Genomic DNA, 22,835 nt, shown 5'->3' with positions numbered 1-22,835 from the left:
TGCAATAGCAGCCATACATTTAAAAAAAAAGTAAATTCTAAATAAAAAAAATTTAAAAAAACAAACAGTCTTGTCATTGTGCAGTTTGTCATTGGCGGTCAACATGCGCTCCACGAGTCCATGAGTTAGGCTCATTTGTTGCAACAATGCATTTTCCATGTCCTTGGAGTGCTGGAAGAACCGCTCATCTGCCCTTTCAAGATAAGCCACCAATTCGGATATGCTGTCTCTTTTCCTTTTTCCTGTGCATCAAGAATAGCAAAAGACAGATCAGTAGTGTAAAAACTATGCATTTTCTAAACAGTTAAAAAATGTCTGTTGCAGATTTGTCTGCTATTAATCTATCATGTTATATTCCTGAACTATAGCATCATACTACATCACTGCACTTCATCTTGTGCTCACATGGAATACAAGTTCATCATGTAGGAATTCGATTGTAAATGATCAAACTAATGTCAGTTATTGTTTCGAACCTTTAAGGTTATTCTATACATTACTTACTATTTGGCATGTGTTCTCCATTCTACTTGAGTGATACATATTAAATCAATTTAATGGTCCTGAATATAAATGAAAAATTGAACTAAACATTGTTGCTGCACCCGAGAGAACATGTATGTCAGTGTTGGTATAGTACATGGTGTGATAATTCTTCGCAAACCTTACCACGTTTCTTCTGTGCTGAAGATGTACATGCATCTCCAGAGATTCTGCTCGACGATGAGGGAGAGCTGCAGCTCAATGGTGGTGGAAACTCAAGGTCACCACCGTCGTTGATGGCAGACAATTCTTAAAAAAAAACACGAGACAACATTGATTTAAAACTTTACTGTCCACTACACACCTTATACAACATTCAGAGATAAATCATACAATAAAAGCACAGCTACTGCTAGCCTCGCTAGCATAGCCTGTACCAACTTCTGGGACCATTGTTTACAATGCTGCTAGCATAGCCTAGCTAGCAGCATTGCAAACAATGGGCAAAGAAGTTATAATTTGGTCAAAGAGCTGCCCGGAGCCAAAAGAAGTGTAAAATAGAACTTACCAGGATCAGTGTGACTTTTCTCAAGCGAATTATTAGCCATTCCTTCGAGTATCAATGTTGCGGAGTTCAGTGCCAAGGTAAGCTGGAAGGCTGGTCTGTTGCCGAGGACAGAGTTAAGAACATCGTAATGTGGATTACAATGTGGCCGACCACTGCCGCTTCGACCGAGGTCCTTTTTTTGGTCTCTGTACTCCTTCTTTAATTTTTTAAGCTTATTTTTAATTTGACCGACACTCTTGTTGAACCCCGCTGCAGGCATCTCACACTGAATTTGCTGTAGCACCGGTTTTGTTCTTGTCGCTCCATCTAACTTCTTCTGGACTTCTGCCGAGGACCAGAGTACAAGTAGGCAGTTGATTTCATCAACAGACCACTGTTTTTTGGTTTATTATTGCTATTATTATTGCTGCTGCTGCTGGTGGTGGGGATTTAAAAATGCCGCTTGTCGGTCTCTTAAGTCTAGACCAAAAACGTTTTGGTGCTACTTAAGAACCACTTTTCCTGGTTCAGAGCCGGTGCTTTGTCGGTCGAAACAGAAAGAACTGGTTCTAAATTAGGCTCTGGTTCCGAACTAGCACTCGAACCGCTTCGGTGGAAAAGGGGCATTTGTGTTCCATCTCCTGGTTAGAAACACACAGGAACAGATCTAAATATTATCATGTTACACATTGAGAGAGGCTTTTATTTTATCAAAAGAAGAAAAGTCTATTTTTATTATCACATTAAAAACTCATACAACTGAACCTGAGTGGTGTTCTGTTATTGGACTTCTGTGCTAGTCACAGTTTGTCCATAACGAACACCATGTTCAAGCATAAGGGTGTCCATCAGTACACATGGCACCAGGACACCCTAGGTCGGTAGTCGATGATCGACTTTGTGGTTGTTTCATCTGACCTCCGGCCATATGTCTTGGACACTCGGGTAAAGAGAGGGGCGGAGCTGTCAACTGATCACCACCTGGTGGTGAGTTGGATCCGATGGCGGGGGAGGAAGTTGGACAGACTTGGCAGACCCAAACATACTGTGAGGGTCTGCTGGGAACGTTTGACAGAGTCTCCGGTCAGAGAGATCTTCAACTCCCACCTCCGGCAGAGCTTCAATCAGATCCCGAGGGAGGTTGGAGACATTGAGTCTGAGTGGACCATGTTCTCCACCTCCATTGTCGACGCGGCCGCTCGGAGCTGTGGCCGTAAGGTCTCCGGTGCCTGTCGGGCAGCAGTCCCCGAACCCGGTGGTGGACCCCGGAATTAAGGGATGCCGTCAAGCTGAAGAAGGAGTCCTATCGAGACTGGTTGGGTCGGGGGACTCCGGAGGCAGCTGATAGGTACCGAAGGGCCAAGCGAGCTTCAGCCTGGGTGGTTACGGAGGCAAAAACTCGGGTCTGGGAGGAGTTCGGTGAGGCCATGGAGAAGGACTATCGGTTGGCCTTGAAGAAATTCTGGCAAATCGTCCGGCGCCTCAGGAGGGGGAAGCAGTGCCCTGCCCACACTGTTTACAGTGGGAGTGGGAATCTGCTGACTTCGACTGGGGACATTCTCGGACGGTGGAAGGAGTACTTCGAGGATCTCCTCAACCACACTGACATGTCTTCCACTGAGGAAGCAGAGGCAGAGGGCTTGGTTGTGGACTCGTCGATCCCCCAAGCTGAGGTCACTGAGGTAGTTGAGACACTTCTCAGTGACAAGGCACCAGGGGTGGATGAGATCCACTCCAAGTACCTCAAGTCTCTGGATGTTGTGGGGCTGTCTTGGTTGACACGCATCTGCAACATCGTGTGGCGGTTGGGGACAGTGCCTCTGGACTGGCAGACTGGGATGGTGGTCCCTCTGTTTAAGAAAGGGGACCGGAGGGTGTGTTCCAACTACAGGGGGATCACATTCCTCAGCCTCCCCGGAAAGGTCTATGCCAGGGTACTGGAGAGGAGAATTTGGCCGATAGTCGAACCTTGGATTTAGGAGGAACAATCCGGGTTTCGTCCCGGTTGTGGAACACTGGACAATCTCTATACACTCGCCAGGTTGCTGGAGGGTGCATGGGAGTTTGCCCAACCTGTCCACATGTGCTTTGTGGATTTGGAGAAGGCATTCGACTGTGTCTCTCGTGGTGACCTGTGGGGGGTGCTCTGGGAGTATGGGGTCCGGGGCATCTGCTAAGGGCTGTCCAGTCCCTATATGCCCGGAGCAGGAGTTTGGTGCGCATAGACGGCAGTAAGTCAGACTTGTTCCCAGTGCATGTTGGACTCTGACAGGGCTGCCCTTTGTCACCGGTCCTGTTCATTATTTATATGGACAGGATTTCTAGGCGCAGTCGGGGGCCAGAGGGAGTCCATTTTGGGGAACACAGGATTTCATTTCTGCTTTTTGTAAATGATGTTGTCCTGTTGGCTTCCTCAAATCGGGACCTTCAGTGTGCACTGGGATGGTTTGCAGCCGAGTGTGAAGCGGCGGGGATGATAATCAGCATCTCCAAATCTGTGGCCATGGTTCTCAGTCGGAAAAGGGTGGCTTGTCCCTTTGGGATGCCAGAGAGCTCCTGCCTCAAGTGGAAGAGTTTAAGTATCTTGGGGTCTTGTTCATGAGTGAGGGAAAGATGGAGCGGGAGATTGATAGGCAGATCGGTGTATCTTCTGCAGTTATGCGGTCGATATACCGGTCTGTTGTGGTGAAGAAAGAGCTGAGCTGCAAGGCAAAGCTTTCTATTTACCAGTTGATCTACGCTCCTACCCTCACCTATGGTCATGAGCTTTGGGTCATGACCGAAAGGACAAGATCCTGGATACAGACGGCCGAAATGAGTTTCCTCCGCAGGGTGGCTGGGCGCTCCCTTAAAGATAGGGTGAGGATTTCTGTCACGCCGGAGGAGCTCAGAGTAAAGCCTCTGTTCCTCCACATCAAGGGGAGTCAGCTGAGGTGGCTCGGGCATCTGTTTCGGGTGCCTCCTTGAAGCCTCCCTGGGGAGGTGTTCCGGGCATGTCCAACCGGGAGGAGGCCACAGGGAAGACCTAGGACACGCTGGAGGGAATATGTCTCTCAGCTGGCCTGGGAACGCCTCTGTATTCCCTCGGAAGAGCTGGAGGAAGTGTCTGGGGAGAGGGAAGTCTGGGCATCCCTGCTTAGCCTGCTGCCCTCGCGACCCGGCCCCGGATAAGCGGTAGAAGATGGATGGATGGAAATAAAGAACAAAGTTAAATTCTGATAAGAATTTTTATTTTATATAAAAATGACCAAATAATCAATTCGATTCAGTGGAGATCACAGTGAAGCAGTGTGGCCTGGAATCCTGCTGTTACAAATGTCTCTTGGTCTGAATTACAGAAGATAACTTTAACTTACTTCAAACATCTCATGGATTTACTTTCTGCCACTTTCTGACCACATCAGGTATCTGTCAGGCAATGTCACTAATCACAAACATCAGAGGGAATCAGTGGGAAAGCTCTCGTATGTAGATCACCTGATCACACTGAGATCATTACAGACAAACAACTGAGCTGAGAACATGATGGAATCATCAACCATCTGTGTCTGTTTACATAAAAGTGGAATAAAAAGTCGTACCGTATCTGTGATCTTTAAATGTGAAGAATTCAAAGTGTCTTCAGTGAACATTAAGTGAGTTTCCACTTCAGTTCCAATGATTTGAAGTTGAGGTTTTTGTTCTTTCTGGTGTTGTGTGAAAGCAGAAGTGAGTGTGAGCAGTGAGGAGGTTTTTGTCATGGTGTACATCACTGTGATACCTGCTCACTAGCAGAGCTGTCCCATGTCTGACAGTAATACACTGCTGAGTCTCCCACCTCCACATTACTGATTATTAACTGATAATCAATATTTGTAGGGGCTTTAGATGTAAAGCGTGTAGATGAAAAATTGTCTCCATATTTATCAGGAGAGCCGTGAGAATGATAAAATCTCAGCACAAACTCTGGAGCTTCTTGTGGAATCTGTTTATACCAGCTGACATAGTAACTTTCATCCTTTGCGATGTTACAGTCCATAGTGACAGTTTTACCCACATCTGCTGTTATAACCGAAGGCTTTTGTGTCACAGCTTTGTGTGAACTGACCACTGCAACATAAAGCAACACTGAGTGTCATTATCATTTAAAAGAGAATTATAAATAATAAAAAGGTATCAGTTGAAGAGGAAAACAACAGCAGGAATCTTACACGTCAGAGCAGAGAGCAGAGTGCAGACGGAGAGCAGCATGATGTCAGTGTGATCAGCAGAGTGATGAACAGAGCAGAGGATGCTTACATAAAGCCTCAGAGGCAGGACCTGGAGCTGCTTTCAGCCAATCAGACGAGTGGGATGAACAGCTGCTCTCATGTCAACCCCATGATTTATTAAAAGCATCTGTGCTGAAGATGTAATTCGAATAACTAAAGCCATAAACTATACAGTGTGCAAATTTCAGATTGACGAGTACAGATTCACTCGTATCACTGCAAATCTTTCTGTAATCTATAATATATTACATATATATACTATATAAAAATAACAGAAATAAATAAGAATACTTTTTGCTACCTAATAATGTAATGTACTGTATGTAAGAACTATCTATTAAACACATGCCGATGACACGTATTTCCACCTCAGTGCTGTTCAGTTCTGCATTCTGATTGGTCAGATGGTGTGGATCAGTTTTCTATAGCAGCGGCTCTGACAGTGGTGCAGCTGCACGTCACAGGTTAGTGTTAATGAGCTCGTTCTAACACCTCACTGTTTCCAATGTAGCTCCACAGGGAGTGAGGGACATGATTGTCACACAATCAAGGTAGCAAACTATGCTAGCTAGCTATTTCAATTTTATAGCTAGTCGTCTTCCACTAACAACCTCGTTAGTTCCTTTCTTTAAGGTTTCCAAATTTTACATAATACCATAAAATACTGTTAAAGTTTAGACTCTAATCTATCTATCTATCTATCTATCTATCTATCTATCTATCTATCTATCTATCTATCTATCTATCTATCTATCTATCTATCTATCTATCTATCTATCTATCTATCTATCTATCACAAACTAATGGCTTAACATTTTAAATGTCTATAATTAATACTAATAATTCTTGTATTCAATTCTTTCTTATTTGTTTGAATTATTAACCTCATTAGAAACTCTTTATTTCCAAAGAGCTAAAATTACACACTGCAGACCAGCAGGTGTTTCCTGAGTGTTCCTTCATCCATGAAGTGTGTGTGTGTGTGTGTGTGTGTGTGTGTTACTGATATGTACCACTAGATGTAGTTAAGTGATTAGTTGTAGAAATAAAATAGTTGCTATGATGAACAGAAACACATTTAACCACATCTTGCCATTCTGAGGTAAAGTTTAAACATTTTCCACCACCATGTTACTGTTTCTGCTCCAAAGGTTAAGATGATAAACGTTATAAAAGTTCCATGAAGGACACAGAGACACGGTTTTCTTTTTCAGGACTGCACTTTAATTCCGCTTCTATTTTGATTACATGCAGGAGTTTATATCCTTTATTTTTCTACACATTCAGCTAGAACATCTAAAAAACATTGCTGAAACATTTATATATGTATAAAGCAATAATCTGGTTCATTCACTGCATTCAGACTTGTTAATCTTCACCGATGCGGCTTTTCCTCCAGCAGACACTTCACACGTTATGACTTTGTCGTTGTCCCACTCGCAGCTGTCGATGGTCAAATAGCTGCTCAGTGTGAACTTCTTATTGTCCTGCTGCTGTGCAGAGCCGGTGACGACTCCACTGGTGACCGAGTTCCCGTCCACGAGCCAACTCACATCAGCGAAACCGACAGACATGTCACTGGCCAAACACACTAGAGTGGCTTTTTTAGTCTTCAGCTCTTCAGTGGACGGAGGGAGAAGCTTCAGAACAGGAGACGGGAGAGCAGCGTCTGATTCCACACACAGAGGGAGATAATCATTACACAAAACAACACAAATCTAATGTGCACACAGGAATCTAAGACATTTGTAAAGAAATGCTTCCGTTCACAATGAAGCCATAAATCTGTCTGTGTGGCAGAAGATCAGGAACAAAATGAAGAACTAGAACAGATTTATACTTTGTGTTGAGACAGATTCCATATGAGAGATCTGAATTAACATTTAATAATAGAAATACATTTCAAACTAATTACAACCTGAGAAAATAACTGAACATTTCTCTGGCTCACATGTACAGAAAATTGAAAATTGTCTGAAACAAACAATAAAAGACGTATGAAACGTGTCGGAATAAATTTCTCAAACCGGGAAAAGAAATAAAAGTGTGAATCTGAGGCAGTGTAGAAGACTAGAGTAGGAAAAAAGAGGTGAGAAGTTTTACTTACCGCTGACGATCAGCTTTGTTCCTTGGCCGAATACCACAGTGATTCATTCAGTGTCCTCACCCGTACAAAAACCTCCTCAGATACAGAAGTGAAAGCAGAAGAACTGAAACGTCCTCCAGACTTCAGCTCTCTCTTCTACTGTCTACCATCAGCACACACTCCTTTAAGGTCCCGTTTCAGTGGCAGTGAATCACACGTCTCTGTTATACACCGTTCTGTTCACACGTCCTGTTAGGAGGATTAGAGCACACGGTCATGTCTTTACTGGGAAACCTCCTGGACATCGTTATCTGACATCATTGTGAATTGTAAGAAGTTCGGATCTACCAGGTCTCTTCTTCCAGCTGAATGTCTGACCAAACTCGGTAACTATTGCTAGAAGGGTCTTGGTCAGGAAGGTCAAGTCAAGTCAAGAAGCTTTTATTGTCATTTCAACAATATATAGCTGTTGCAGTACACCGTGAAATGAGACAACGTTGCTCCAGGATTGTGTTGCTACATAAAACAAAGACAGGGCTATAAGGGCTTAGTAAGTAGTCTGAGTCAGATAAAGTGCAACTGTGCAATCTGGTGCAAAAATGCAGGACAAGACAAACAAGACAGACAAGACAGTGCAGACAAAAAGTTACAAGACAATACAAAAAGACACTACACAAAAGACAATAAACAGAAACAGCACAGACCGACGGGTGTACATACTGTATATAAATACAATATTGTGTGCAGTAATGCTAGAATGAACACAGTTTCTTAGCAGCAGGTCACTGAGATAATGTATAGGATTGTGCAAAAACAGCAAACGACTGAAATATTGCACAGTATGTGTAAAACGACTGAAATGTTAGACAGTGTGTTCAAAGAGCAAAAATGTGCAAAACAGCATTAAACAGTTTGATGGATGTAAGCAGCATGTAAACAGGTTGATGGATGTTTACTGGAAGTGTGTGTATTTGGTGTAGGTCTGTGCAGTCCATACAGATGATGTGCGTGTGTATGTTATGCTCAGAACAGTTCAGTTCAGTTATTGAGAAGTCTAATGGTTTGTGGGAAGAAACTGTTACACAGTCTGGTCGTGAGGGCCTGAACGCTTCGCTAACTTTTTCCAAATGGCAGGAGGGTGAAGAGTGTGTGTGAGAGGTGTGAGGGTTGTGAGTCAGCTGTATGCTGACTCGTCGTTCTTGCAGATGAGACCCACCACGGTCGTGTCATCGGCAAACTTGATGATATAGTTCGATCTGTGCATTGCTGCACAGTCGTGAGTCAGCAAGGTGAACAGCAGTGGACTGAGCACGCAGCCCTGAGGGGTTCCAGTGTTCAGTGTGGTGGTGCTGGAGCTGCTGTTCCCGATCCGGACTGACTGAGGTCTCCCAGTAAGGAAGTCCAGGATCCAGTTCCAGAGGGAGGTGTTTAGTCCCAGCAGGTCCTGGGGGATGATTGTAGTGAATGATGAACTTTATTGTCCATTTGGGTGAGGGTTATATGAAGGGCCGTGGCAATGGCATTGTTCGTGGAGCAGTTTAGACGATACAGGAACTATAGAGTGTCCAGTGAGGGTGATAATTGGGTCTTGATGTGCCTCACTACAAGCTTCTCAAAGCACTTCATAATGATGGGTGTGAGTCCGACAGGATGATAGTCATTGAGGCAGGACACTGTAGACTTCGTTGGGATGGGGACAATGGTGGTTATCTTGAGGCACGTGGGAACAACAGAGCTGCACAGGGAAATGTTGAAGATGTCAGTGAAGACATCAGCTAGCTGCTCTGCGCACTCCCTAAGCATCCTGCCAGGAATGTTGTCTGGTCCAGCAGCCTTCCGTGGATTAACTCTGTATAGAGTTCTCCTCGTGGATAGACAGAGTACCCGATTGTTGGGGGAGGGATGGTCTTCCTTGCCGCTACGTTGTGTTGCACCTCAAACCGAGCATAGAAGTCGTTCAGCGCATCTGGGAGGGAGGCATCGCTATCACAAGCAGGTGAAGCTGTCTTGTAGTTTGTGAGTGCCTGTATGCCTTGCCACATGCGCTGGGTGTCTCCGCTGTCCTCGAAGTGGCTGTGGATTGTCTGAATGTGTGCGGCTTTGCCTCTCTGATGGCTCGGGACAGTTTGGGCCTTGCTGTTCTTAGGGCCACCCTGTCCCCTGTTCTTAAGGCTAGGTCTCTAGTCTTCAGCAGATCAAGCACGTTAGCAGTTATCCACGGCTTCTGATTGGAGTGTGTAGTGATGGTCTTGGAGACGGTCACGTCATCAATAAACTTGCCAATGCAGCTGGTCACTGATGACGTGTACTCCTCCAAGTTGACAGTCACCGTTGGTTGCAACCTCCCTGAAGATATTCCAGTGAGTGCACTGAAAGCAGTCCTGAGGAGCAGAGGTGGCTCCTGCTGGCCAGGTTTTCACCTGCTTCAGAACTGGTTTAGAGTCTGACGAGTGGTCTGTATGCTGGAAATAGCATAACAGAGATGTGGTCTGAGTAGCTGAGGAGGGGGCGGGGCTCTGCACGATATGCGCCGGGAATGTTTGTGTAAACAAGATCCAGCGTGTTTTCACCTCTCATAGCAAAGTCCAAATGCTGATGGAATTTAGGGAGCACTGACTTGAGAAATCTCCGACTATAATGAACAGTCCGTCAGGGTGAACATTCTGTAGATCGTTAATAGCTCACAGCGGTTCTTTAGCATTAGCACTGGATGCAATATAAACTCTGACAATGTAAACAGTGGTGAATTTCCGTGATAAATAAAATGACCTGCATCTAACAGTCACAAACTGCACTGACAATGAGCAGTAAGTAGAAACAAGCACAGAGATTTTACACCATTCAGTGTTGATGTAAACACACACACCACCACCACGAGTGCACTGCATTTCTGTTGGCTCCGAAACTCGCTGTGTGTAACCACGGTAAACTCTCGCTGTGTAGTTAGTTCAAGTCGGATGTAGTCCAGTTTATTGTCCAGGGAGCAAACATTAGAAAGTAGAATGTGCATTTGTTCCATTTTAAATTGAATCTAAACTGAAACTAAAGGGTTGTGTCTTACACAATAACAGTAACAGTGTGGTTAAAAATGGAATGAATGGAAAAATGATTAAGTGGAATAAAAAGTCGTACCGTATCTGTTATCTGTAAATGTGAAGAATTCAAAGTGTCTTCAGTGAACATTAAGTGAGTTTCCACTTCAGTTCCAATGATTTGAAGTTGAGGTTTTTGTTCTTTCTGGTGTTGTGTGAAAGCAGAAGTGAGTGTGAGCAGTGAGGAGGTTTTTGTCATGGTGTACATCACTGTGATACGTATTCTTTAGCAGAGTCGTCCCATGTGTTACAGTAATACACTGCTGAGTCTCCCACCTCCACATTACTGATTATCAGTTTATAATCTGATTTAGACGAGAATGTTGATGTGAATTTAGGAGACGAGAAACCAGATCCATATTTAGGAGAGCTCCAGTCATGTCGGTGTTTTAACACATACTGAGGAACTCCTCCAGGAACCTGTTTGTACCAGCGTGCAGACTTATTAGTGACAGTCCCCAGATTACAGTCCATGTTGGCCGTCTGTCCTGCAGTCAGTGTGAGAACAGGAGGCTTCTGTGTCACCACAATCACACCACTGACACCTGGAATAAAAACAGCACACACGTTACATGGCTTCATGCTCACATTAGATGGAGGCCGAATGCTGATGAGCTCCAGAGTTGTGAAATCTTACATGCGAGAGCAGTGAAGAGAGAGCAGAGCGCTGGCAGCATGGTGTCCGTGTGTGATGGGACTCTGGTGCTGAGTGAAGAGATGAGCGGCGTGACGAGCAGATAAAGGAGAGACTGCAGGGACGTGCTATAATAGAGACAGGAGGAGGGGCAGAGGGAGGAGACGCTCAACATCACACACCACAGCTGACTCACTACATTACTGTCATGTCACATCTTTAGATCTTTACATCTTTACACTGAGTTGATTACAGTCAAAGTTATCATGGTCTGGGTTTATATCGTCTGTGGAATCCTACTGCTTAATTGAGTTTATCTCAAATATATTTATAATACATGAAGATCCAGAGTTTGTGGTTCTTCCACACAGAGAGAAGTGAAAGAGAGAAAGCGCATCATTTACATGGAGCTGAAGTTTCAGATCGAGGACCAGCAGGTGCATCCTGAGTGAGAGAGAACGTCCTCACACTGATTAGGACACTGAATCGTCTCTTGGGGAAAATCTCAACATCAGTGCTCCTCATTTATACTTCAACTGAACAAATAACTCAGTTGTGTGTTACAAATGTTATTCTACATTTATTCTTCAGTTCATATTTAAAGGTGAGGTGCACGATGTTTGAGAAATGCTTCAGAAAACTGAGACGGACCGACAAACAAAACAAACGTGTAGCCAATTAGCAGAAAGGGGCGTGTCTTGTTAATATGTGACAGAGTGTTCAGTGCGCATGTGTGACATTAGCAGAAAGAGACTGAATCATTGACATGGCGGATACCTGCCATTATCTCTGCCTCGGGTTCTAGGTGTTGAATGTCGTCTTCGCGTGAAATGGAGCTAAACCTTTCACGGTACAACACACAGTACTACAAAAACACATTTATATTACCATAGTATTACTCATTGTGTTCATTCATTGATAAAAATACCCCCTCGGCCAGCTGCCCCAACAGGTTCCACCATATTAGTTGCCTGGGTTACGTATGTATGTGTGGGGCGGAGCTATCAATACAGGGGTGACACCCATTTGGGTTAGGGGCGTGTTTGTTTTGGTGATTTCAAATGTCAACATTGGCTTTCAAACATCGTGCACTGCACCTTTAAGTGTATTGGTTATTTTTAGCATGAATGAAGTCGTGTTGATTAAACTGATTGGACGTGGATCAGTGACAGGTTTCACATCATTCAGGTAAATCTGATATAAACATCTGATTACAGTTTGGTATAAACTTCCTCATGAACTTAATTGCTGCAGCTGTGTGCAGGATTTCAGTGAAAATTTTTATTTTAAAAATGTCTACATTTGTACAGTCAGAGTCACTAAACATTCAGCAGGTTCCACATTTGTGTGATCAGAACCTGACACTCTTAGGATTTGCTCTTTTCAGATCTTTTATAAGTCTAAATCTCTCGTAGTAAAGGGATTAAAATCTTTGTCACATTAAACTGGACAGTGATTAGTGAGTCCTTTTCTGCTTTAGATTAAAGATGAACGACGGACAACAGAAGACAAAAATCACAGAATCCCTCCAGTAGAATTTTATTAAGCAGCATGAAGCCTGAATTTGATCCATTCCTGCTGGACGTCTCTGTTTGAAGACTCCACTGGTGCAACATGAGGAAGAAATGTGAACAGGAGAAGAATCACTGAAGCTCATCCACGAGATCTTCAGCTCTGATCAAGTCACACTGAGGAACTGTTGCTGGACAGATGTGGCCTGTGTTCAACCTGATCCAAACTTGGTGTAATTATGATCAGTCGCTCCTGGATTTCACATCATACAGTTCATCAGTATATCTGTAGAAATGAGAATGTATGGAGTTGTGAATGAGGACATCATGAAGAGAAACATTTGTTTAATGACTGATATTCAGGATACTGTGGGGTTCTGCCTTACCTGCCCCTAAGGACCAGCTGTGGCTGCACCTGGAACCAGTTTCTACCAATTACCGTTCACATTGACAACACTTCTGTGTGCCACAAATCACAACAAAAGAGTATTAGACACGAGGCGAGACGGCATAAGACGAGGATTCCGTGCTGCAATAGACAACGTTGCCCAGTTAAATACACAACACAATTGAACACACGAGGAACAGGTATGCAGAGGTGGGAAGGAAGAGACAAGGGCGGGTCAGACATGTGACACAGAACATAAACAAAAGCATGTGGCCAAAGGTGGTGACAGCATCATGCTGTGGGAAGGTTTCTCAGGGGCAAGAACTGGGAGAGAGAATGAATACAGACAAATACAGAGAAGTCCTTAAAGAAAACCTGCTCCAGAGTTCATATAATGTTCCACCATTCATCAAGGCCACAACATTATAACTAGAACTTGTGGTTTTGGGTTATGATATGAAGACTGATGGTCAAAATGTGCATTTGTTCCATCTTAAATTGAATCAAAACTAAAACGGAAGGGTCAGAATACTTGTGTTTAACTGTTGCAGTAATGTTGTGTCTTACAAAATAACAGTAACATTGTGGAATAAATGGAATAAAAAGTCGTACCGTAACTGTGATCTTTACATGTGAAGAATTCAAAGTGTCTTCAGTGAACATTAAGTGAGTTTCCACTTCAGTTCCAATGATTTGAAGTTGAGGTTTTTGTTCTTTCTGGTGTTGTGTGAAAGCAGAAGTGAGTGTGAGCAGTGAGGAGGTTTTTGTCATGGTGTACATCACTGTGATACGAATTCATTAGCAGAGCTGTCCAATGTCTTACAGTAATACACTGCTGAGTCTCCCACCTCCACATTACTGATTATTACCTTACAGTCTGATTTAGATGAACATGTTGATGTGAATTTAGGAGACGAGAAACCAGATCCATATGCAGGAGAGCTCCAGGACTGATGGTGTCTTATCACATACTGAGGAACTCCTCCAGGAACCTGTTTGTACCAGCGTGCACCACTATCAGTGACAGTCCCCAGGTTACAGTCCATGTTGGCTGTCTGTCCTGCAGTCAGTATGAGAACAGGAGGCTTCTGTGTCACCACAGTCACACCACTGACACCTGGAATAAAAACAGCACACATGTTACATGGCTTCATGCTCACATTAGATGGAGGCCGAATGCTGATGAGCTCCAGAGTTGTGAAATCTTACATGCGAGAGCAGTGAAGAGAGAGCAGAGCGCTGGCAGCATGGTGTCCGTGTGTGATGGGACTCTGGTGCTGAGTGAAGAGATGAGCGGCGTGACGAGCAGATAAAGGAGAGACTGCAGGGACGTGCTATAAGAGAGACAGGAGGAGGGGCAGAGGGAGGAGACACTCAACACACACCACAGCTGAAGCTGTCCACAGTGATGTACTACATACTGAACACTCACCTCACTGTTATTATTAACACACCATCAACACTCTGACACACACCGTCTTCTTATAAACACTCTTTATTCATGATCTGATCTCAAAATGATCGTTACAATGACACAGTTTCTGTTGATGAAATCAGTCAGAAATCAACATGCAGAACGTGTTCCTCTACATTTCCAAGAAGTTGTTCATCATTTACATGAATCTAAGATGTCAGCGTGAGGAGCAGCAGGTGTTTCCTGAGTGTGTTTCTCCGTCTGTGATGTACGATGAGTCAGTGTTAAACTGTAGAGACCGTAAGAAATTACAGATAACTGCACTCAAATTCCACTCCAAGGTTCACATCTAAAAGAGCTCATTCCTAAAAGGTTTACATATCATGTGGTAATACGTTTAGGACCCTAAACGTATACACTTGATTCAATCATTAGTATTTGAGCGGCAGCAGGACATCAAGGATCGCCACGAACAAAAGGTTTACGTGACCGTGATTACCATTTAAAGACATCTGTCACAGTGTGACAGGGTGAGACAAAAAGGCGAGTGAGGATCCAAATGCAGTTTGATGATTTAATGACAAAAACAGGAATCAGATAAGCAAGCAAAACAGGCTAGAACATAGAGCGGAACAGAGAACAGGAAAAGGAACAGGAACAGACAACATAACATACCAAACACAAACAACGACCAACACCAGGGAAGTGAACAGACAGAGTAAATGTAGTAGACAGGAGCCAATCACAAAGCAGAGCCAATCAGAGACAAAGACACCTGGGGAAGAGATGGAATGTAATTAGTGTCCATGGTGAGCAGTGAGAGGCGGAGCAAACACCAGGGAGAGACGGCAGACCGAAACAAGGGGAAAACCCAGACAGACACGTTACAGAGCCCCCCCCCCCCCCACGAGCGGCTTCCAGATGCTCCAAAGTCCACAAAACCCAGTTCAGGAGGGTGGAGCAAAGACGCAACCAGGGTGGGAGGGTGGGTCGGGTTCGTGTTGTGGTGGTGCCAACCGAGCAGGAGGCCGGGGGCGGCGTCAGCCGAGCAGGAGGCAAGGGCGGAGCTGGGAGAGCAGGAGGCCAAGGCGGCGCCAGGAGAGCAGGAGGCAAAGGCGGAGCCGGCAGAGCAGGTGGCCTGGGCGGAGCCGGCAGAGCAGGTGGCCAGGGCGGTGCCAGAGGCGGAGCCGGAGACCAGAGCAGGACCAGAGACCAGGGTGGTGCTGGAGGCGGAGCCAGAGACCAGAGCAGGACCGGAGACCAGGGTGGTGCTGGAGGCGGAGCCAGAGACAAGAGCAGGACCGGAGACCAGGGTGGTGCTGGAGGCGGAGCCAGAGACCAGAGCAGGACCGGGGGCCAGGGTGGTGCTGGAGGCGGAGCCAGAGACCAGAGCTGGACCGGAGACCAGGGTGGTGCTGGAGGCAGAGCCGGAGACCAGAGCAGGACCGGAGACCAGGGTGGTGCCGGAGTTGGAGCCAGAGACCAGGGCAGGACCGGAGACCAGGGTGGTGCTGGAGGCAGAGCCAGAGACCATAACGGAGTTGGCAGCCAGGGTGGTGCTCTGGGCCTGTGAACAGGGACAGGAGGTAGAAGGACTGGCAAATCCAGCGAAACGAAACACAGGACGGGTAAAACAGAAACATACATAGGTTCAAGCCAGGCAGAGAGTTCAGTTAGTTTGGGTGTCACGATGTCGACTGTGTTCTCCAACTCAGTCATTTCGATCGACCCGGTCGGTTCCGTCGACCCGGTCGGTTCGGCAGGTTCCGTCGACCCGGTTGGTTCCGTCGACCCGGTTGGTTCCGTCGACCCGGTCGGTTCAGCAGGTTCCGTCGACCCGGCTGGTTCCGTTGACCCGGTCGTTTCCGTCGACCCGGTTGGTTCGGCTGGTTCCGTCGACCCGGTCAGTTCCGTCCACCCGGTCGGTTCGGCAGGTTCCGTCGACCCGGCTGGTCCAGCTGGCGGCTTAGGGATGCCGGCCTGCCCAGCCGACCTCATCGCGGTATCCGCCAGTTTGGAGACCAGCCGGTTAGCACGGGCCTCAGCCGACCTCGCCGGTACGGTAGTACTGGTGTGCACGGGATTAGGCTGGACTAGAGACTGGACTAGAGATGGAATGTAATTAGTGTCCATGGTGAGCAATGAGTGGGCGGAGCAAACAATAAACATCAGGGAGAGACGGCAGACCCAAACAAGGGGAAAACACAGACAGACACGTTACAACATCAGGCTAAAGAACAAGGTGTAGCCCAGCCATTTGGGGGACATTCAGTTATTACGCTCAATACACATTAAAAGCGGAACCTCATTTAAACTACAAAGAGTAAAACAGTATAAAATGCTTGAACAGGATTTGTTCTGGGTTCTTATTGACTCCGATGAACCCAAAGTAGTACATGTATTTTGTCACTGCTATACTGGAATAAACTTCTTGTTCTTCATTAAGATCTTCACCATCATCGTCTTATTTTCACACACATTTTTTTATTTCTTACATTGGCGAGCCAGCCAGGAGGGATTCCAAAAAAAGGTGGGGAAAGGTAAGAAAAGTGGAATTTTCTTCTTTTATGCTGATTTTGATTCAGGGAAGACCCACATTTAAAAAAAAAACCTAGCAAAGAAATGTTTTAGTGTAGAATAGAACATAGAGTAGAGATTATTGATCATAAACAGGAGGAGTTACTGTTAAGCCTATTCTGTACATTTCTGTTTAAGATTCTAAGGGAACTGAATTAACCCGAAGCAGTGTGGTGACAGAGATGTATGTGAATTGTTGTTTCTAAAGTAACTGAATCAAAGTGCTTACGCTGATAGGTTTCTAAAGTAACTGAAACTTGTTGTGTGTTTGTTATAATTCTGTTAAGATTCTAAAGAAACTGAATCAGCCCGACGCAGTGTGGCAGTTGAATAATAGCTAAAAGTGTTTCTAAAGTAAGTGAAACAGTTATAGTGTAAAGAGCCAGACGCATCGCAGCTCTGTAGAGTTTAAAGCAATAACTCGAGGTAGTGTGGTGTTGTCTTAAGTCTATGTACTGTGGTTAAGTAAACGGTTAGGTTTTAACGCAAAAAGAAACCTTGACGTACTGTGGTTTTGTCCGACGTACTGTGACAGTGTTAAACTTACGTTTTTAGTCAAAAAGTGCTGTGGCTAAGAAGACTGTTTTAAAATATAACAAAAAACCGACGTACTGTGGTTTTGTCCGACGTACTGTGACTGTGTTACTTTTATAAAATGTTTGTGAGTGTTACTGTTTGTGACTGTTTGAATGTGTTTGTGAGTGTTACTGGATGTGAGTTGTGAGTGTTTGTGAGTGGTACAGTAGTACAGTAGAACTCGAGGCCAGACGGAGTGTGTCTGTGTCGGAAGCAGGAGACTTTTGAGTTCAAAAGCCCGACGTACTGTGGCTGTTTTGTTCATTTGTTCATTTGTTCATACTGGAGCTGTGAATAAATAGACTAATGGTTATTTAGATAGCCTGTAGTCACAGAAACTGTGTAAAGTTCGAAGACTAAGATTTAAGAGAAGTTTTGAGTTTGTAAGAATGGAACAGCTGATTGTTAAGTACATCGCTAAACACGGTTTCCAGGGAATGTATGATGGAATAGAGAACATTGTTGATAAACCTAATGAGTGGGCTATTTCTAAGTTTGAAAATGACCCTAAAATGTCACTAGAAAGACTTTAAATGCATTAAAGGCTGAAAATGAGCAACTGCCAATCTAGACTAGATGTTGGGATTATCTCTAAAAGAGATTACCAGATTAGTGAAATACTCTGGAAAGAAGAAAAGGTTAGGATTCAGAATAAAATCAAATCAAATTTTATTTGTCACATACACATACATACAGGGTACGATATGCAGTGAAATGCTTTATGCAACTGTCTGGTATAAGAATAAAAAAGATATACAAAAAGTATAAAAAAGCAATAAATATAAAAATCTGAAAATATAGATGAAGAAATAATGTATATACATATGCATACATATACACATACATAAATGTGTACGGTATTGAAGATTGTCCTTAAAGTGTCCAGGTGCAGTATGGTGTGTAAATAGTGTATAAAGTGGCACTGTGCTGTGCAAGTCCAGAGTTAAGTGACAGTGACAGTCCAGAATTAAAGTGTCCTTGCAAAAGAAGTGGGGGGGGGGGGGGGTGCATATAACAGTGGGGGATAGAGAGAGAGGTCCAGTGCTAGATCCTGGGTGTCTCTTGGTTTAAACTCCGAATGGCCTGCGGAAAGAAGCTTCTCCTCATCCTCTCTGTGTTTGCTTTCAGGGAGTGGAAGCATTCCTTACAACTAACAACAGCATGCTTAGTTCATCTGTGGAGACATTGGTCAAAGATTTGGAGGAAGCAAAGTTTGCTTGTCAATTCCTGATAAAAAAAATGGCCAACTGAAACTAGCAGCAATAAGACATCTGTATGTGGCATGTGGAGTAATCAGGTTCCTGAAATGTTTAGACAGCGATGGGAACTCAGAAAGAGATTCTCAGTCAGTCAGTAGTCAATACTCTGACTGTACAGTTAAGTTCCCCATGGCTCCAGTTCACTTGACTACAACTATGCGTGCTAATGGAGGAGGGGATGAACCAAGGACCTCTTCTATGGTCAAAGGGTTTAAACCCAATGAGGTAGAAGCTGTGATTAAAAGTATTGGTGAATTTGATCCTGCCAAACAAGATCCATTAGACTTTCTAAAGGTTTTGAACAATATACTGACATTTACAAATTTACAGATGGTGATGCGTGTGTGTTGTTAACTGTGTGTTTGCTTGACACTTTGTCTGGAACGTTAAATCAGAAAGTCAAAACTAGAACTGCCAATAAGTTAGAGAGGAAACAGGCAGTGCTTGAAGTCCTAGGTGTAATGTCAGTTGACTGGGGTAAAATATCGGATGTGCACATGAGGACAGGGGAGCATCCCAGGGCATTTTCAGAGCGATTATTGGAGACATTTAAAACTTTCAGTGGCAATCCTGACATCACACCGAATGATGTCAGTTTTAAATCTGCTTTGATTAACATATGTGACTCACTCACCCGTTCTGCGATGTTTGTAACACATCTCTCTGATTAGAATGACATTATTTCTAAAATGACAGTTTTTCAACAACAATGCTAACACAAAGAGATCCCATCCTGTGTCAGCAGTACTGTAGGTGTGAAAAATCTCAATAAGAATAGTGCCAGCCAGGTTTCCTGGAAAAAAGATAACTATACTACTGGAGATAGAAAGGAAAGACTACCCCCTTGTAACCATGATAACCCCCCTGGTGTGTAATTCATGTGGCAAAGAGGGACATATTTCAAGGGAATGAAAATCTTCCCTTAAGAGATCAGGCCCCAGATTTAAACCAGTTACAGGCTACAGTAAACAGACTGAGAAAGGAGCTCAAAAATCTGTGCAACTCCTTGCCTGTTGTTTTTCACCAAGCCACTCAGCAAATTTGGCAAAGTCAGAAAAGGAAAATGCATTCTGGTCAGAATGTGCACCATTTGCATCACAATTTTGAAAGTAGTGATGATATTGTGTTAAAGAATTACCAAAATGAGGATGCATGGTCTGCTCACTGGGAGAGACTAGGCAGAGATTCACGTCACAAGCTCTGCCACAAAACTAAAAACCAACAACCTGGTAAGAGATCATTCCACATAGATCCAATAATGTCATAAAAAGCTGATGGCAGTCATAGGAGGCATGTAAATAGGCAAGTTTATGTTGTATGCCTTTATAATACTTTTTTTGTTTGTGGTGTTTAAAAAATGGGGGGGGGGAATAAATTCATTATGTTTTCAAGTGTTTTTCAGATCAAAAAGAGTTAAAGATGTGGGGATGGACTAGTATGGCAGCTCTCATGACTCAATAAAGATACAATAGTGCCCAACGCTGTCCCAAAGTGTTTATCTACAATAGATCCATGTTCCAGTCTTGGTGAACCTTACAGCACGGTCTCCAGTCCCAGATGAACAGTGTTACAGAAAGTGTAACAGGAATGTATAAGGTCTTCTTGACAACATTGTTCCTAAGGTATCACAGTGCTGTTGCAATCAGTTCATCACCTCCTCAGAGAACATCTTCAAGTAAATAATCGCAAGTACATGAAAGGATTTGAAAAATTGTTTGAAAGGATTTTAAGCATGGAAAATTTGGGAATATTACAGAAGAATGTATTAAAGAAAGGACTTTAAGGACTTTAAGGTTTATCACACAGTTACCACCAGGAGAATGCCGAGGATTGGACATAGAACGCTGTGACAAAACTACATTGGTTTTATTTATGTGTATGATGGTGATCATCTTCCAGTTTATCAGACAAAATGGAGCTGATCTGTAATGTCCAGAGGTGGCAAAAGTACACACATCCTTTACTCAAGTAGAAGTACAGATACTCAGTTTTTAAAAGACTCCAGTAAAAGTAGAAGTAGTGACTACACTCTTTTACTCAAGTTAAAGTAAAGAAGTATGGGCTCTGACATGTACTTAAGTAAAAAGTCAGTGTTACTACTACCTGTTTAGTGTCATGGTGGTAACTGGATGTCATGTTTTATATATATAATTTTGGATTGTGCTGATGAATATTTGTGTTCATCAGCCACAAGAGTGTTATGAAAGGCAGGCACTGATGTAGGTGAGGTAGGGTGGAGTCAGCGTTCACATTCATCCCAAAGGTGTTCAGTAGGGATGAGATCAGAAAACAACCACATATAGCAGGAAAGGTCAGGTGACCCAATACTTTTGGAAATATAATGTATACCAAGTGTATCACCAAGGCCATATCCCAAACTGTAGGGAGATTCCAGCTCTGTCCTTGAAAACAACTCAAAATTATTGTGATGTTTTACAAATGACAAAATTAATGTTAATTAAATTAAACACTCATTGTTAGCTCCGCTATCCTTAGTCTATGTCTGATAGCCAGTAAATAATACAGTACACCAGTCACATGGGGAAAAAGCCGCACAATGATAGGATGATAGGCTGGAAACAGCGCCCAATGAGAAGGAATAATACTAAACGTAACGAGTCCGTTTTGAAAATGTAAGAAGTAAAAAGTACAGATATTTGTGTAAAAATGTAATGAGTAAAATGTCCGAAAAATAAATAGTGGAGTACAGTACTGATACCAGAAAAATTTACTTAAGTACAGTAACGAGGTATTTCACATTCCTGATGCCACGGTTCAGAACAGTTCTGGTCCAAATCCACTGCATCCATTTGTCCAAAGATTGTAGAGAAAACATTATGACTGAGTGTTTAAGCGTTTCAGTGGAGATCACAGTGAAGCAGTGTGGCCTGGAATCCTGCTGTTACAAATGTCTCTTGGTCTGAATTACAGAAGATAACTTTAAGTTACTTCAAACATCTCATGGATTTACTTTCTGCCACTTTCTGACCACATCAGGTATCTGTCAGGCAATGTCACTAATCACAAACATCAGAGGGTATCAGTGGGAAAGCTCTCGTATGTAGATCACCTGATCACACTGAGATCATTACAGACAAACAACTGAGCTGAGAACATGATGGAATCATCAACCATCTGTGTCTGTTTACATAAAAGTGGAATAAAAAGTCGTACCGTATCTGTGATCTTTAAATGTGAAGAATTCAAAGTATCTTCAGTGAACATTAAGTGAGTTTCCACTTCAGTTCCAATGATTTGAAGTTGAGGTTTTTGTTCTTTCTGCTGTTGTGTGAAAGCAGAAGTGAGTGTGAGCAGTGAGGAGGTTTTTGTCATGGTGTACATCACTGTGATACGTTCTCACTAGCAGAGCTGTCCCATGTGTGACAGTAATACACTGCTGAGTCTCCCACCTCCACATTACTGATTATTAACTGATAATCAATATTTGTCGTGGCTTTAGATGTGAAGCGTGTGGATGAAAAATTGTCTCCATATTTATCAGGAGAGCCGAGAGAATGATAAAATCTCAACACAAACTCTGGAGCTTCTTGTGGAATCTGTTTATACCAGCTGACATAGTAACCTTCATCCTTTGCGATGTTACAGTCCATAGTGACAGTTTTACCCACATCTGCTGTTATAACCGAAGGCTTTTGTGTCACAGCTTTGTGTGAACTGACCACTGCAACATAAAGCAACACTGAGTGTCATTATCATTTAAAAGAGAATTATAAATAATAAAAAGGTATCAGTTGAAGAGGAAAGCAGCAGCAGGAATCTTACACGCCAGAGCAGAGAGCAGAGTGCAGACGGAGAGCAGCATGATGTCAGTGTGATCAGCAGAGTGATGAACAGAGCAGAGGATGCTTTCATAAAGCCTCAGAGGCGGGACCTGGAGCTGCTTTCAGCCAATCAGACGAGTGGGATGTACAGCTGCTCTCATCTCAACCCCATGATTTATTAAAAGCATCTGTGCTGAAGATGTCATCTGAATAACTAAAGCCATAAACTATACAGT

At 43.7% G+C, this 22,835-nt stretch overlaps 1 long non-coding RNA gene and 2 pseudogenes across 2 annotated transcripts; all 3 read right to left on the bottom strand.

Moving 5' to 3' along the window:
• The window catches only part of LOC113662941, a 48,503-nt pseudogene extending 43,132 nt beyond the window's left edge, over window positions 1–5,371 (bottom strand).
• Window positions 5,372–6,481: 1,110 nt separating this feature from the next.
• On the bottom strand, window positions 6,482–14,475 carry LOC113638283 (annotated as a pseudogene).
• Window positions 14,476–21,442: 6,967 nt separating this feature from the next.
• On the bottom strand, window positions 21,443–22,645 carry LOC113638286. 2 transcript variants are annotated; one of them, XR_007139649.1, is made up of 3 exons: window positions 22,601–22,645; window positions 22,401–22,499; window positions 21,443–22,099 (listed from the first exon to the last, which is right to left on the bottom strand). It is a non-coding gene; the product is annotated as an uncharacterized LOC113638286 (long non-coding RNA). The 2 variants fall into 2 exon arrangements; XR_007139650.1 differs by having other exon boundaries at window positions 21,443–22,096; window positions 22,601–22,635.
• Window positions 22,646–22,835: the final 190 nt, after the last annotated feature.

Source organism: Tachysurus fulvidraco, chromosome 26 (genome assembly GCF_022655615.1).
Source record: "Tachysurus fulvidraco isolate hzauxx_2018 chromosome 26, HZAU_PFXX_2.0, whole genome shotgun sequence".
NCBI lineage: Eukaryota > Metazoa > Chordata > Actinopteri > Siluriformes > Bagridae > Tachysurus > Tachysurus fulvidraco.
This window is presented reverse-complemented; position numbering and strand designations above follow the sequence as displayed.